The following is a 13,614-nucleotide window of genomic DNA, read 5'->3' as shown; positions in this document are numbered from 1 at the left end:
GGCTGTCTGCAGTCCAGCTCTGCTTCTGGATCTTTCTCCACACTGTGCAGAAGCTCTGATGGTGACACAGAAAAGTCAAAGTGGAGATACTTCTGTCCACCTTTGATTAGACTCATTATAAAAAGGAAAACAAAGTTTGAACACAGTCATGTTTCCAGTTCACTGACTTACATTTATTCCATGGACACTCACTCTAACCTGAACCACAGCTACAACCCAACATTGTTGAGGCCTCATCCCCTCCTTTCCTGACTGTAGAGGTTAAATATGCAACAACCAACAAATAAAAGAATTTGGTTCATTTCAAAGAAATTCAAGTAAAGTAACCGTAGTAAAGGAGACAACATTGATGGTGGGATTATTTGAAAGATTTGCTTTAGTCACGTCACAGAAACATATAACAGAAACTCTTTCAGTGTTATTCATTAATAAATTAACAGATAAACTGTGAAGAAGAAAAAAACTGAGATTTAAAGGAGAGAGTGAGCTCTGGGATAAACTGCTCGCTTCACGTCCTTCTCAGCTCACAGACACTCATCCTCATATTTTCCTTTAACATTTGATGGTATAATTCATCTGAGTTTACACTTTATCTGCATAAATACAGAAAAACAGACCCAAACACTAGAAACCATCAGTTTCACCATGTAGAATATATTGTTGTTTCCTTGCTTTTAATTCAGAGAAAAACTCTGATTTGGATTTTCTCTGTTCTCTTTGCCACAGCCCATCCCAGCAGCAGCTGAAGCAGCTGACTGTCACAACACTGAATAACACTTTAGGAGGAATTTCAGAGGTCAGTAAAGCTCCAGTTTCAACATCAGTTAATTAATCATAGTTAATCATAAATGTGAACCTGGCTGGCACACATGTTAATGTTAGCCATGTAAATATTAGCAGTTAGCTGAGGCCACAAGAAGAAGAGGCCCTAGAAGAACAATGGATGATAAGATTAGATTTTCAAGACTAGGCAGAGACGTGTTTTCCTTTACTGTCTCTTACAGAGGAGGGAGCAGATACCAGACGAGGTCACGGAGGTACGGGGAGGATTCGCAGCAGACAGCAAGACTGCCACGTCCATGCGAGAGAGCGATGGCTACGATAATCTCTGTTTTTGTCTCCCTATATAATGTTGTACAGCCCATTTGAGGGTTAACACAAACATTAGTCCTTCTACTTAAGTATGTTTGACACTTTGTTTACGCCTAAATTAACTTTATGTCACGGTCTGGCTAGGGCAGATCGTATGTTGCAGGGAAGGACTCAAGCGCAGACCGAAATGAGATATGAATAACAAAACAAGCCGTTTATTAAGGCAAGAAACGAGGGTACAAATATAATAGGGAATCGATGAAAACTAAACAATGATCTAAACTGGGTGAACTAAAACGAAACATACAAAACTCTAAACATAACGAACTGACAGGGATACCTGGAGCGGAGACATAGGAACAACGGAGCAATACAACGGGTGAATACAACGGACGACCTGACAAAGAAAGACTGAGAGCACACAGACTAAATGGACACAGGAGGACAATGAGGGAAGTGGCAACACATGGGCCCAGCTGACACATGAACATAATTACGTCACAGGGGGAGAGTAACTGAACATGATGAACACAGACACACCAGACCTCTTCACAATAAAACAGGAAACACAGTGAGATATAGACATGACAACCTGAACTGAACAACATAAGCCACATACATGAAATACATGAAAAGCAGGGGAGACTTAACATAGTGGAAACACGAGGGGAAAATAACTAGAAACATCTAGGCATGATAGACTAAACATAGTGGGAACACGAGGGGTAAAAATGAACTGGAAACAACTAGGCATGATAACGATGAACTTAGGAAACCTGAAGGCTACACAAACTAAACACAAAACGTTGGGTCAGCAGACCCAGGATCATGACACTTTACTGTTAAAGAGTTTTCATGTTTCTGTAATCCACCAGTGTGCTCATGCTTTTTTAAGTGAAAAGAGATTTTTAATGATCAAATATAATTATGTTTGTTATTTGTGGATTTTAAATGTCCTTGACAGAGACAGATGATAATCATTATCCTGCACTGTGGTTTCAGGTTTGGTCGAGCTAGCACAAAGAATGGCTATGTTGAACTTCCTCCTGGGATCCACACTAAGAAGTGAGTCCAACATTAGCAGGGTCTCTTTCCTTTATCTGGATTCACTTTAGCATTCACAGTCACGTGAAGCTTGTTATTAACTCGATAAGTCAACCCAGGGTTTCAGCTGAGCGCTCACATGAAACACATGGTGTTGGCAGCATCTGATCAATCATATTCATGGAGACGTGTATCAGCAACAGAGCAGCTGAGTTTGCAGAAGGAAGTCAAACTAAACCACAGGAACAATATGAGGAGATTACACACATAATAAAATACTAGCAGTAACACAGCTGCTGCAGACAAATCAGTCGTGTGATCGTGTGTGAGAGGAGAAGGACTGTAAAGGAGTTTGGTGTTAAAAGCTCTGTATGAATGTGGGAGACTTTGAAGGGCTTTAAAAAGGCCAATATACAATAAAAGGCAGCAAAACTGCTGAGTGTGAAAGTCACCAGACTTATCAGAGCTCTGTGATTAAGACCTGTAAGAACACCTGTTTGTACTTGTTGGCATTATATCAAACACACACGTATATTAAGCCTTTGTTTGAACTCTGGTTGAATTTGTTACTTTCAGACTGTGAAACATCACAGAGGCTGCAGCTGCAGATCTTTTATTCACCTGGAAAATTACTTTAAATGTTAGATGGAAAATGTATTGCTCAGTTTAACCAAAGTAAGAACAAGAATCCATAAACCTTCATAAAGACAAACATCTCCCAGAACATTGAGCTGCTGAAGTGTCACTGAAGGGAAAAACTATTTGTCCTCCTCCATCCAGCAACACCTGAAACACCTGAGTGGAAGCTCCTCCCTACACTGTGTTTGAAGCAAAGCACAAAGGAGACACCTGCTGGAGCAGCTGGAGTCCTACAGACACTCAGCCTCTTCACTACACAAACACCTCCTACAACATCCACTCTTTCCACTCTGACTGCTGTGTTTGTGGAAACACTCCAACACACACCGCTTCACATACCAACATAGAAATGTGTGAAAAAGAGCTGAGCTGATATTAAACATGAGGATTTATTCAAAAATACAGAGTCAGGAACAACATCTAGGCACACATTACCTCTCAGCAGCAGAAGAACATCCTTTAAAGTCAGCACCAACATCCTTCGACTTGTTGCTCTTTAAGGAAACACAGCTGGGTTCAGGTCCAGGAGATTCTGGCCTCTTATTGATCCTAAAAGAAAAAGAATAAATGTAACAGCTTCATGAGACAGGAAGGAAAAACTGGAAATAATAAATTAAAGACATGATGAACAATCTCATAAAAATAATGTACTTACTCTTTGTCACATAACAGTCTTTTCTTAAAGTTTACACTGATATCCTTCGAGTCGTTGCTCTTTAAGGAAACACAGCTGGGTTCAGGTCCAGGTTCTGGATTAGTTTCAGGGTTATGTCCAGCTGAGCCTGGTACGCCCCACAGCTCTGGGCTTTAAAACAACACACACAGAGGTATGAGTGTGAATAATGATGGAGCAGTGATGTGAGTGCTGAGCTGTGACATGGAGAAGAGTCATGGACAGTTAGAGATGGTCATCTCACCTCTGAGCTTTGGTCTGGCTCTCATGTTCCCCACACAGAGTGCTTTTAGAGGGAGGGACTCCCTCCTCTCTGTCCTCACACTGATCCATGCTGCTCAATTCACATCAGCTCACACACACTTTCTACCTTCACCTGCAGAGGAAACACAAATCATTCATGTGCACATAAACCAAAATCCTCCTTTCCATCATGTGTGCTGTCCAAATATCAGCTGAATGCAGTCAGACAGCAGTGTGAGGCACAGGAAGCTGCCATCAGCTGCTCTACTTCTACTATCAGTCCACTACATGGAGCCATGAAGCACACATGATGCATTCACTGACACACACTGATTCACTGTGACTGGAAGTTTAAGTACATTAAGCCTCCACTCATCTACATTGTGCCTACAACCCACTGCCCCCCATCTCCCACCCCCATCAACCTCCTGGGGCCAGGAATGATTGGAACTGAATTGGAAACGGGCGTAATCAAACATAAATCTGCTATTCTTATCCAACCCGTCTGCCTGGACACAGTTTGCTGACCGATCATGGAGCCTATGATTCGCTTGGACAACAACTTCATGAATGTGGAAATGAAACTGAGTGTCAGCTGAGTGTCGAGCAGAAGAGGAATCAGAGAAAAGTGACAGAGCTGCTGACTTTACAAAGAAAACTAAAACCATGTTGAAGAGATTAAACAGATAATACAATCTAACAACAACACAGCTGCTGCAGACAAAACACATGTATGAGTGTGTGACAGGAAAAGCACTGAACAGAAGTTTACTATTAAAAATGCAGCATGTTGTAAAAAGTTTGGTCAGTGAGACTGAAAAATGGCTGCATGAGTTACTATTGTGAACAAACCCCTATAAGAACCCTGATATTACCTGAATAAGATCAAATCCTGATACGTAGTGCAGACCTTGGTAAGAGATACGGTCCAACTGGAATATAAACCTTTGGTGTGTTTAATCCAGTCAGTCTCTGAGTAACTCCACTCCTCTGCTTTCTGTTGGAAGAGAAACGAAAGTTTGTAGCACGATCCTTTTCCTCAGAGGCCTGTGTTGAATTTATATTACATCTAAGATAAAAAATAATTCACAAAGTCTGCTCTGTCCTCCTGTCCTCCCTGCAGTCTCTGTGAGCTCCGCAGAGTGATTATAAAGACCCGGAGCTCAGAGTTTCTCCAACACCGTGGTCAAGTGTGAGCCACGCCTGCCATCCGTTATCTGCCAAACTTGAGCTTCAACGCTAAGTTTTACGGTAGTGCTGCTTCTTATCCCTTTTTGCTGATCACACACATAACAACACACATGATTTTCAGGAAGTTAACAGAAATAAAGCCACAGTGTCATTTGTTTTTCACTCAAGTTGTCTTTTCTTCTTAATTTTTCTGGTAATGCTTCTTCATTCATGATTCATTCAAATCTAAAATATAGTGGGGCAAAAAAATATTTAGTCAGCCACCGATTGTGCAAGTTCCCCCACCTAAAATGATGACAGAGGTCAGTAATTTGCACCAGAGGTACACTTCAACTGTGAGAGACAGAATGTGAAAAAAAATCCATGAATTCACATGGTAGGATTTGTAAAGAATTTATTCGTAAATCAGGGTGGAAAATAAGTATTTTGTCATTCTGATTAAGATTTTCTAGTTCTGAGGTTTTGCTTTCTGTGTTCCCTCTGTACTGTGTTAGTATTGTGTCTCTGTGTTCACTTCCTGTTTTATTTCGACAGTACCATGTCCTATGTTAGTGTGTCTACTTTTGCTTCCCCTTGTCTGGTTATGTCCAATGAATCCTGCTGTGTCTCCTTTTTCTCATTCCCTGATGGCTCTTTTGTGTATATGAGCCCTTTGTTTTCTCCTGCTTGTTGCTGGTTCGTCTGTGTTATCTCCCCGTGTCTCCGTTTAAGGTTTCAGGTTAGTTTTGTAGTTTTTTCAGTAGAGGTTATCTTAGCTTCTGCACAGGCCATCTCCACTGCACTTCACCGTTTCAATAAAGCTCACTCACTTCACAGCAGTGTCGGCATCTTGGGTCCTTTATTAAATTCAACATGGCTCGCCCCGCTAGCCGTGACATATGATGTGAAAACAATATCCAAAAAACATGAGGGACAAACAGGGAATAGTTTTAAGGTGCAGGGCCAACAAACTGAGTCTAGCCATGAACTCAGAGTTGATTGAATTAGCATTTTGAATTGGCTGATCTGAGTTACTTCAATCAAGTCTATGTTCACTTTGAGTTAAGACTAGGGATGGGTATCGAAACCCGGTTCTTGTTGAGAACCGGTTCCCACTGTTTCAATTCCTTGGAATTGTTTGCCATTTTTGCAAACGATTCCCTTATCGATTCCAGTCGCCCCGAATGACGTCACCACGTTGCGGAGCGTCATTTACCTGGCAGGAAACACGGTACCTAAGCGGCTCAAACGCTCAAAAGTTTGATTATACTTTACGAGAACGGATGACAACAGGGTAACTTGCAATACTTGCAAAGTAGATATTTCATTTAAGGGAGGAAACACTGCGAATATGCAAAAGCATTTGCTCACAAAACACGCGATGACCTTAAATGAATGTCGTGTTTTTAATTCCGCTCCGGACTCGTGAATCTCAACCCAGCAGCAGCGGTAACGTTTGCATGTCCTCTCCCGTTAATGCAGCAGATAAATAATCAACTAACAGTGCATATTATGTTAGCGCGATCTGCCTTATCTGCCATTACTGCCATTACTGTGCGTTTAGGTGACCATGATGAGAGAGACAGAGTCTGGCTGGCGCTCGCTGGCAGTTCTCGCTGCAGTCTACCGGTAGCGTCTCCTTTCAGGCCAGGACAGACGAATGTCACCGAGCAGTGACTCAGTTTGTGGTCAAAGGCTTGCACCCATTTGCCACAGCAGATGCCCCCGATTTCACTTTGGTAAGTGAATGTGTTTAATTGTAGGCAGGGACATTACTGGATATTCTTGTGTAATTGCTACAGAATAATTTATGTTACACTTTGTTATTGCTACAGGAGAATATTTATTTTATTATTTTACATTTACATTTTTTTTCCTGGGGACCCTGTGACACCCATTTAAGAGCCGTAGGCTGTGGATCTCTTAAGATTTCACTGTTGGGTTTGTAAGGCCATGTTACTCCTAAATTTCTATCTTGTTCAAAGAGAAGATATAAAACAAACTTCTAAGCTAATCAACCTTAGTGTTTTCCTTTTTTAAACATAAGAATCGATAAAGAATCGGATCGTTAAACAGAATCGAAAATGGAATTGGAATCGTTAAAATCGTATCAATACCCATCCCTAGTTAAGATTATACGTGATTAATGAAAAAGAAAAAAGCCGTCATCAGCAACTGATTCTGATTTAGCAGGTTTTCAAATCTAAATGGTACCCATCCCTAGCTGGCTGTAGTTAAACCTTTACTTAAAAAGCATCCCTAGACCCAGAGGTGGGTAATAATGAGTTAAATTTACTCCGTTACATTTACTTGAGTAAGTTTTTGAAAAAAAATGTACTTTTAAAGTACCTTTTGGTACTTTAATGTCACACATGTTAATGTTAGCCATTTAAATATTAGCAGTTAGCTGAGGCCACAAGAAGAAGAGGCCCTAGAAGAACAATGGATGATAAGATTAGATTTTCAAGACTAGGCAGAGACGTGTTTTCCTTTACTGTCTCTTACAGAGGAGGGAGCAGATACCAGACGAGGTCTGGTATATGAATAATACTGGTATATGAATAATACTGGTATATGAATACATACAATGAATACATTGCAAAGTATTCACTGGGCAGCACGTAGTATGTAGATCATTGAAGGAAGAAAGTAATGAATTTGTGCACAAAGCAGATGAAACAGTGTGTGTGACTGTGTCTGACATCACTGTGTGTGTGAGCCACAGAGAGGTGTGAAAGACAAACATCCAAACTCAGCCTGCAGTTCTGTTCTGTGATTCTATATTTGACTATCCATTGAGTTTGGTGTGTACTTCTGCTTTGTTCAGATGCAGGAGGTAGAGCTGGTCACCTACTGATTGGAAGGTTGATGGTTCGATCCCAGGCTCCTCCAACCTGTGTGTCAAGTATCTTAGGCAAGATACTAACCCCAACTTGCTCTCTGATGGATCCATCGGAGTGCGAATGCACTTAGAAAACACTGAGTACAGATACAGTTGTTGCTCCTCCTCCACATGCTTACCTGCCACAGTTTAACTCCGCCTCTCAGACAGTCATGTCACCTGATCTGCATGTTTTGTTGTACGATGACGTCATCTTGACGTTGACGAGGAGGGCGAGAAAAACTAGTTTTGTCCTGCAGATGGCGATCTTGCACCGTGTTCAGAGAGCCGACACTTTGATGGTGCTTGTCTACTCAACTTACTTTTAGCATGCGTTGGACTCTATATGAGCAGCTTCCACTCTGGTTTCACTGTTAAATACACTTGTTTGATTTCACGTGTAAAAGTTGGAAAATAAAGATTAAATTATTTGTTGGTACATTTTTTGCTTCATTTGAGGAATGAACTGTTAAGGTGGAGAAATGAATCAGGTTAAAATAGTGGTGCTTTAAATCAGTGCAGATGTATAATGTAATTTAACATGTTGATAATGGTTGTAGTGGGCTTGTAATGTAAATGTGTTCTGATTAAATGTGACATTAATGGTGATGCTGCATAAAACCTGATAAAACAGTTCTATTAGTGGGTCTGTGTGATCAGCATCAGTGGGTTAAGGTGAGGCCTTGACTAGTAGAACGTCATGTTGGTGTATGACAACACATGAGCCAACATCAGACTCCGAGCGCTACGATGCTCAAGATCAGAAGATCCAGTGTGACATCAGCGTTACCTGGCAACAGCAGCCCTCATCTGACTTTATTGGAGGATATTTACACCAGCAACACTGTTTAGTTTGATATGACGGATTAACAACATGCTGTGATATCCAGTTCATCTGTAATAGATACTGGATCTAATCAGTCAGCAGATATTTGATCACCTTATTTATAACTATACTAGAAACAAACACAACTGTGTTGGTGATTCATGCAAACTTGCATATCAGCCTTTTAAGGTTTTGTAGTATTGAGAACAAAGAGGTTGTGTTAGGGCTGAAAAGCCCGACTTGTTCTCCTCTGCAGGTCATCAAATGCACCACAGAAGTTTGTATTTGCAGAAGCCTGTATATGTTTGATGGCTTTATTATTCTCTGTTCAAAGACAATAAATGTGAAAAATGTCTCATGTAGTATCAGCGTCATTTAAAAATGACTGCAAACATTTAGAGAACATGTGCTGCTGTTTGTCCTACATGTCCAACACTGAACTAACCCTGAAAACGTGATGGCAGGTGGCAGATTGGAGTTCACATGAAATATCGGCTGCATGAAGACTGGAAAATATAGATGATAAAAATATGCAGCCAAACATTTGTGGACATGGATAAACTATCTGATCCAAAAAGCAGGAAGTGACACAGCTAGAAAATGAAAGTGTGTAACAGCTGAAGTCAAATGTAATGCAGAGTTGAATCTGCACTTGGATCCATCTGTGAAAGGTCCACATGTAGGGATCACATGAGTCCTGATGTTTGTCAGTCCAGCTTGAAAACTCCATCTACTGTGGGCTACATATACTGGGCTGGTAGCTCCATAGTGCTGGAAAGAAACTATTCAATGTGCATATTTTAAAATCAGAGGCTCTTCTAACACAGGAGCCATGTTGAGTTTAGATTCCAGCCGACCACCGGCAGTCTGAAATGGAATGAAGCCCATTGACAGCGAGCAGGTCTAAACAGGAATGGAACGCATCCATGGATAATACACCACTTTATTTGAAGACATCTGTAGCACTGCCTCAGTTCTGGATGTTTCCACAGACTCCTCTGGCCTCTGTGCACCTAAAGAAAAGGTCAAAGGTCAGCAGCACAGGTAGTTGGGATAAGTTTTCATTTACAAACAACAGTCGCACTTTGACAAAGTGGAGGAGCAGTGGCAATGCTCTCCATTTGTCCCATATGTGTTTACCTTTTCTTGCACATTGTACACATTATTCTGTTTCTATGTATTTGCTATGATTTGCTATTTGTCAAGTAACATTGCTTCACTCAGTATCCCGGGTTTGTTTGTGTAAGCGTTCTGTTGCCGGCAAATCAAGCAAATCAATTCCGCCCCCTGAGTTTGATGGGTGAGGCTGACAGATAAAATTATTTCAAGATGAGAGCCAGGCGCCAGGACTGCCAAAATGAAATAAATAAATATATCATTAAATAATTAATTAAACGTGTCAATAATTAATTAAATGTGTCAATATTTAATTAATTACATGTGTCATAACTATTTATTTAATTAATTAATTCCAATTTTAATTAATTATTGACACATTTAATTAATTATTTAATGGTGTATTTAATTAATTCATTATGGCAGTCCTGGCGTTCCATACATTTAACCTTCAGTTACTCTTTATATAGTTAGGTAGGAGTCAGACCATGTTTCTTTTTAGCTGAAAAACATTACACCAGGTAACCTGCAGTGTTGAAAATGTGTTTTCTGACGATGTTTGCTACCCTACAATCCGTCCTGCTCTGTAGTAAAATCAGCGAGATTTGACCGTCCTGTTGCTCCCATTGAAATGCATACAGCCTATTTAAAAGCTAAAACTTAAAATTGTCCGTAGCCTGCTGTTGTTACCACTGTCCTGTTTGAAATGGATACTTACGAGCTAACTGACTGGATCAGAATCAGAATCAGAAAGGGTTTTATTGCCAAATGTTGAGCAGGTTTACAACATTAGGAAATTGCTGCGGTGCTTCAGTGCAAACATACTGTCATAAATTACGCTTAAATAGACATGAAAATAAAAATAAGAATAAGAATTAAAAGTGCTACGTAGAAAGATATATACATGAGTGCAGGTGGTGATTAGTGCAAACATGGAATGATGCAGTGAACACAGCGTAGGGTCATGTGTTAGTGGTGGGAACAGTCATACGGTTATTGTTCATGTGTCCAACAGCAGAGGGGAAGAAACTGTTCTTATGGCGAGAGGTTCTGGTGCGAATGGACCGGAGCCTCCTGCCTGAGGGGAGCAGGTCAAACAGACTGTGTCCAGGGTGAGAAGGGTCAGCTGAGATCCGAGCTGCACGCCCCAGTGTCCTGGAGTGTACCACACAGTGATGGAGGAGGTGAGGATGGACTCGATGATTGCAGTGTAGAATTGCATCATCGTCCGTGTTGGCAGGTTGAATTTCTTCAGCTGCCTCAGGAAGTACATCCTCTGCTGGGCTTTCTTAATGACGGAGGTGATTGTGGGCTCCCACTTCAGGTCCTGGGTGATGGTGGTACCCAGGAAGCGGAATGAGTCCACAGAGGTGATGGGGGTGTCAGACAGGATGATGGGGGGGAGTGGAGCTGTGTGCTTCCTGAAGTCCACAATAATCTCCACTGTCTTCTGGGCATTCAGCACCAGGTTGTTGTGGCTGCACCAGGACACCAGACGTTCAACCTCCCTCCTGTAACCAGACTCATCCCCGTCCGAGATGAGTCCAATAACGGTGGTGTCATCTGCAAACTTGATTAGCTTGACAGACTGGTGGGTGGAGGTGCAGCAGTTGGTGTACAGGGAGAAGAGCAGAGGAGAAAGAACACAGCCCTGAGGGGAGCCGGTGCTGATGGTCCGGGAGTCCGAGACATTCTTTCCCAGCCTCACATGCTGCTTCCTGTCCGACAGGAAGTCAGTGATCCACTGGCAGATGGGATCAGGCACATTCATCTGGGAAAGCTTGCCTCGGAGATGGTCTGGAAGGATGGTGTTGAAGGCAGAGCTGAAGTCCACAAACAGGATCCTGGCGTAGGTTCCTGGGGAGTCCAGATGCTGCAGGATGAAGTGTAGGGCCATGTTGATGGCGTCATCTACAGACCTGTTGGCTCTGTATGCAAACTGCAGGGGGTCCAGGAGGGGGGCCGTGAGGGTCTTGAGATGGGAGAGAACTAGGCGCTCAAATGACTTCATGACCACAAATGTCAGAGGTCTGTAGTCATTTAGTCCAGTGATCCTAGGTTTCTTGGGGACAGGGATTATGGTAGAGGACTTGAAGCAGGCAGGCACATGACATGCCTGCAGTGAGGAGTTAAAAATGCCAGAAAACACTGGGGCCAGCTCGTTTGCACAGTGTCTGAGGGTGGCAGGAGACACACCGTCTGGGCCGGGAGCTTTTCGAGCATTCAGACTCTTAAACTGCTTCCTCACACCTGCTTCATGAATATGAAGAGTTGTGGTGGGACGAAGTGGTGTGAAATCCTCTTTTGTGTGAGGTGAGGAGGGGGGTGTTGTAGGTGAAGTGTTTGAATGTGGTGATGGCTCTATGGAGGGGGGAGAGGTGGGGGAATGAGTGTCCAAAGTGCCTCTATTGTTGGGGCCGTTGGAGGTGTGAAGGCTGCCTGATGGCTCGTCAAAACGGCAGTAAGTCGTTGAGGGTGTTGGCCAAGAGCAAGTCATCAGTGGAGTGGGGGGTTTTAGGCTTGTAGTTGGTGATATTCCTAAAACCTTTCCACACAGAGGCCGAGTCATTCTCTGAGATCTGCTGCTGCATCTTCTCAGAGTGCTGATGTTTAGCAATGTCCACTTCTTTAGTGAACCTGTACTTGGCCTCTCTATAGCAGTCCCTGTCTCCGCTTCTGAACGCCTTTCTCTTTTCCAGCCACAGCTTTTTGAGTTTAGGAGTAAACCAGGGTTTGTCATTGTTATAACTCACCCTGGTGCGTGATGGCACAATGCTGTCCTCACAGAAGTGGATATAGGAGGTGACAGTGTCCGTAAACTCGTCCAAGCTGTTAGAAGCAGCCTTCATTGTGTCCCAGTCTGTAGACTCCAAACACGTGCGAAGCTCCTCCACAGCCTCGTTGCTCCACAGTTTTTTAGTCCTCACGACAGGTTTGGAGAGCTTCAGCCTCTGTCTGTACGCGGGGATCAGGTGGATCATGACGTGGTCAGAAAGTCCGAGTGAAGCGCGGGGCACCGCGCGATAGGCCCCGCTGATCGTGCCGTAACAGTGGTCTAATGTCCTCTCCTCTCTGGTCGGGCATTTAATATACTGCTTGTATTTGGGAAGCTCATGGCTCAGATTGGCTTTGTTAAAGTCCCCAAGAGCAATATTGAGAGAGTCCGGGAATGTCCGCTCCATGTGCAGTATCTGCTCCGCGAGTGCGCACTGAGCTGCCTGCGCATCTGCATCTGGCGGGATGTAAACAGCGGCCAGGATGAATGAAGCAAACTCCCGCGGAGAATAAAACGGTTTGCAGTAAATAAAAAAGTATTCCAGAGAGGAAGAGCAGTGCTGAGCAATCACTGTTACATCTGTGCACCAGCCACTATTGATGTAGAAGCAGACACCTCCACCTTTGGTCTTACCAGAGAGAGAGGCCTGCCGGTCCGCGCGAAGCCCTCCAGCTTGAGCGCCCAGTCCGGGATGTCCTCAGAGCCATGACTCCGTAAAACATAAGACACAGGAGGAGGCAAAGTCTCTGTTCATGCTTCTCTTTTTTTTTTTTTTTTTTTTTTTTTTTTTTTTTCTTCTAAATGACATCAGAAACAGCAGTATGCGACATTACGTGATGGCAGAGCTTCAGTTCATCCTTTGTCATTTTTTTTTTTTTTTTTTTTTTTTTTTAATAAATAGGACAGGGGGAATGAATGAGAGAGAGAGGGCGAGAGAAAGAAAGAAAACCAAAGAGGAGAAGAGACGGTGAGAAGGGGGGGGAAGAGAGACAAAACAAAAAAAAAAACTCCTGGGTCACCTGTATGGAGAAAAAAAACAAAAACAAACAAACAAACAAAAACAAACAGAGGAGACAGCAAACAACAAAGAGCAACATAATAATAGAGAAAACAAAGCACCATCACAATAAACTAGCTAGTCATAGATATCAGTA

General features: G+C 42.6%; 1 protein-coding gene and 1 long non-coding RNA gene across 3 annotated transcripts in view; both read right to left on the bottom strand.

Moving 5' to 3' along the window:
* LOC308403400 (NACHT, LRR and PYD domains-containing protein 12-like) overlaps window positions 1-13,614 on the bottom strand; it is a 309,314-nt gene that overhangs the window by 49,519 nt on the left and 246,181 nt on the right. The window lies entirely within an intron of this gene.
* On the bottom strand, window positions 3,464-4,888 carry LOC308403940. 2 transcript variants are annotated; one of them, XR_013973008.1, is made up of 4 exons: window positions 4,782-4,888; window positions 4,567-4,688; window positions 3,693-3,824; window positions 3,464-3,580 (listed from the first exon to the last, which is right to left on the bottom strand). It is a non-coding gene; the product is annotated as an uncharacterized lncRNA (long non-coding RNA). The 2 variants fall into 2 exon arrangements; XR_013973009.1 differs by having other exon boundaries at window positions 4,567-4,883.

Source organism: Rhamphochromis sp. 'chilingali' (assembly GCF_963969265.1).
Source record: "Rhamphochromis sp. 'chilingali' genome assembly, chromosome: 1".
Lineage (NCBI taxonomy): Eukaryota > Metazoa > Chordata > Actinopteri > Cichliformes > Cichlidae > Rhamphochromis > Rhamphochromis sp. 'chilingali'.
This window is presented reverse-complemented; position numbering and strand designations above follow the sequence as displayed.